Source organism: Ictidomys tridecemlineatus, chromosome 11 (assembly GCF_052094955.1).
Source record: "Ictidomys tridecemlineatus isolate mIctTri1 chromosome 11, mIctTri1.hap1, whole genome shotgun sequence".
In the NCBI taxonomy this organism is placed as follows: domain Eukaryota; kingdom Metazoa; phylum Chordata; class Mammalia; order Rodentia; family Sciuridae; genus Ictidomys; species Ictidomys tridecemlineatus.
In genome coordinates this window covers 100,892,627-100,896,411 of record NC_135487.1, presented here as the reverse complement: position 1 = coordinate 100,896,411, position 3,785 = coordinate 100,892,627, and positions in this window count along the sequence as shown.

Genomic DNA, 3,785 nt, shown 5'->3' with positions numbered 1-3,785 from the left:
TGCCAGGAGTCGGCTTGGGTAACGGGAGAAGCTATACCATGATTTCCATGATGTCAGTGATATTTCATGTGTATTTCTCTATAGGAAGCAGAGGCAGGAGCAGCCCCATGCTCTCCTTGCTGTTTCTTATCAGGGTGGTGCTGGGATGGCTCTGGGACAGTTTAAGCACATATCAAGTAGAAAAATTACATCAGTGTCACTGTGTAGCCTCCAGCATTAGACCCAGAGCAACCAGCTATGGAGGTAAAAGTGATGAAGGGCCCATCTGTGTTGTCAAGCAGGCACCTCTGCTCACACAGAAGCAACTTCACATGAACCTCAAAGCCATCTCCTCTGCCAGAGTCCCCCTAATTTCTAATAACCAAGGAAATCTTTGCTGAAGTGTGAGTTTTGGGAATTCACTATAAAATCAGCAGCATTAACCATGTTTTAGAACTATTTCTTCTGTCCAGTTTGATCATAATTTACTTATGCTCTAAAAAGTATTAAAATGTACTTCAACTTTTCTCTAATTATATGCAGATATAAATCCCTGAGAAGATACCTATCCACTTGAATTTGCTTTTATAGTTAATAAACATCCTGAATGCAAGCAGAGACCCCAAGCCTGTACCCTCTGTGCTGTCACATGTCAGGAGAGTAGTAGAGCAGGCCACCCTTTCTAAAAGTGGGGTGGGTGGGGTTCTGAGATGCAGAACCTCAGCACAGGAGCAGGTGGTGCCTGATGCTTACTCATACTTGGGGACTCAGAGGTCTTGACCTAATAGGGTATCAGGGCCACAATAGTGCTTCTTAGGAACCCAATTTTTCTACTTTTTTTAAAACTGAGGAGAGCTGGTGCCAAAGATGAGCAAGGAGTTTAAGTAAATTTGGAGAAGAAAATGGGCCAAGAAAGAAAAGGAATAGGGGAATAAAAGAGAAAGTGAAGAGGATTTCAGGGAAGGAATGAGAAAGCTGGAGGGAACACTGTGATAGGTCACCACTAATCAGCACCTGACCCATGGAATGATGATGAATGGAAGGCAGACTGTCTGGGACTAGATGCAGCTGTTCAAAGTAATAAAAACTCATGCAAATGATGTCAGCTGGAATCTCAGGGAGACCAGGGGCTATTTGTCTCCATCTCAGAGACCAAACAATCACATCTCTGTGCATCCCATACCCAGAAATACTTCAACCAAACAATGTTGCCTAAGAACTGACTAGCCCACCTGAGCCCCACCACCCTCCTCAGGGTGACCTAGGGGCTGATCACCAAACTGACCCCCCACTTGCCTCCATCTCCTTAATTGTAGGGACACTACCATTCTGATGAGCATGGGGAGGAAGATTCCACTTGAGGATATCTGTCCTTTGAGAGAGGAATGAACCTAAACACCAACTGATGAAAAACTTTCAGACTTTGCTTCCTGACCTCTCGCACTGCCTCCCCAAACCCAGGCAGAGTGTTAACTTGCTGTCCTGCAGCCCACTCCAAGGAGACTAAAAACAAGGGGAATTACCTCCTCCTTAGTGAGAGGGAGAGTGGAGAGACATTGTCCTTGAAGTATAACAACTTTGCTACCAAATATGCTTCCACACAGCCAGACTGAGAAGTGCTGGGCACCTGATCCAGAAAACACTTGAACCCCACCTGAGGACATCAAAGAGAAGGACTTCCCAGGCAGCCTGGAAGTAATTTGATTCTGGAGAGAGGACTGAAAGAGTTTGCACCAGGCTCTGCTCCAACTCTTTCTGCACTTGGCTCCTTTGGGTTTCACAGTTACGTTCTTCTGTCCTTAATTAACACCACAGATAAGAACTGTCAGAGTTCTCCCAAGCATGTATCATTCTCCTCATTTCATGATTCCCACTAGATAATTACTGCTTCTACCTAACAGAGAAAATAGCAGGCTCAACTTCAAGCCTGCAAAAGAAACTGTTGGGCTGACCTCGCTTTTCTGGATTAGTGGATTTTCTAAATGCACATACCTTCAGAGCTATTCTGAGGACAGCAGCAGTATTGTTGGCCAGGCCCCATGCTGGTCAGGCATATCCTGTGCATCTGGATAAGACTAGAACAAGCAGGAAGTGAAGCCCCTGATCACACACCTCACAATAACTCAGGAACTGAAGAAATCACCTCTCACACCATTGACAGTCCTTCCATCACTGGAGAATCTGATGAGGTGAGGTAGAGGGCTGGGTGGGACCAGAAATGTGCATTTCTGGTCAGGTAGCAGCACAGAGCCATGGCTTGTCAGGGTGGGGCTCCATACCATTCCCAGTGTCCATGTCCCATGGTGCTTAACATGCAGGATTATTGGACAATCTGCTGGCAGCCAGATGCCAAATCAGGCAGAGAAGAAACTGCCTAACACTGGCTGTTCCAATGACAATTAGACATTCTTACAAAGTTGGAGCCTTTTGTGGAAACTCAAGATGGGTGTTCAGGAAGAGCAACCTCTAAGTCAGTGAGAAGAGAAGCTGCAGTTCTCACCAAAGGCTGCAGTGTAGTCTCCTGGGAACTCAAACATTGATGTTCAGCTCCCCAGACAAACACAGTAACAGTCTCTGCATTAGGGTAAGAGTGGGAAATGTTGACAAGCTGCCAGCACAGAGCCATGTCTTGTCTAGTCTTACCCAGATGCACAGGATATGCCCAGGACATCCAGTATTGAGAATTACAAATTAGAGGCCATTTAGCACTGCCTGGCTGGGCTCTCAGCTGATGAGGGAGGGGCTTGTGGGAAGACTGGTGAAGCTATGGATTCCATAGACATGGTATGAAGATGCTACAATGCCAGGGACACAGAACATCTCTAAAGATAACAGAGGTCATTTGCAGCTCTGTTCTCTGAGAAGATGTGGCCCATCTCAAATTCTAAGCCATAGGGGTGTTCCACAACCAACAAACATCAGTAGTTCTAAAGGTGGGTCCAGGATTCTGAGGCATTCATCCTGGTGCCCTTCTGGGATTTAGGAGAAATGTGCTAAAATCTGATTTTGCAACATGGTATTTTTATCTCACCAGTCTCTCCATCAGCCTGGGTGCAGCCTTATGATCTGTTAAGTGGGGAAGGGATAGTCTGAAATCTTTGATAATCTCAACATTCAGAAGTGCAAATAGGAAGCAGCAAGGAGAACCGAGTACCAGCCCCTGCCTGTATCATGAAACAGGTACATGTCAGCATGGATCGAGGGTTATTGTAAAGAACTTACAAACAGTGTGCAATAGTTTAAATCCATGGTCACCAGCATTTAAATTAACATTTAAATAAAGTGGATATGTGATAGATACTTTAAAATCCACTAAGAATTTCTCAGTGCTTTGGAGATAAACACATAGAAAGAAAATCCACTGAGAGCTCAGGGCTCAGGTAAATCATATCTGTGTCCTGCCAAAGACCTTACACCCTGGAAATTTTATAAATCTGGCATGAGGATGAATTGAACATCAGGGAAAATCATCAAACAAAAAATGATATTAAAATCCACTTCAGCCTGGAAGAGAGGGCTGTCCTGAAAGTGTTGAATTCTCTTTAGAAATTTGCCTAAAGCAGCTTACTTAATACTCAACTCTAACCACCTGTTTCTAAAAATCACCTTCCTGCCCACTTCAGCAACTTCATCTCTCTGGTTTTCTCATCCTTTTTGCATACTTTTTACATTTTAAGTATATACAGATTTGACTTAACTAAGAAAATATGGATAAATTTTGTATTTCTACTAATCACTTTTTAAACTTAATCCTCTTATTAAAACACGATTTTTTCTTATAACTAGTTAAAGATTTCCTATGTGGT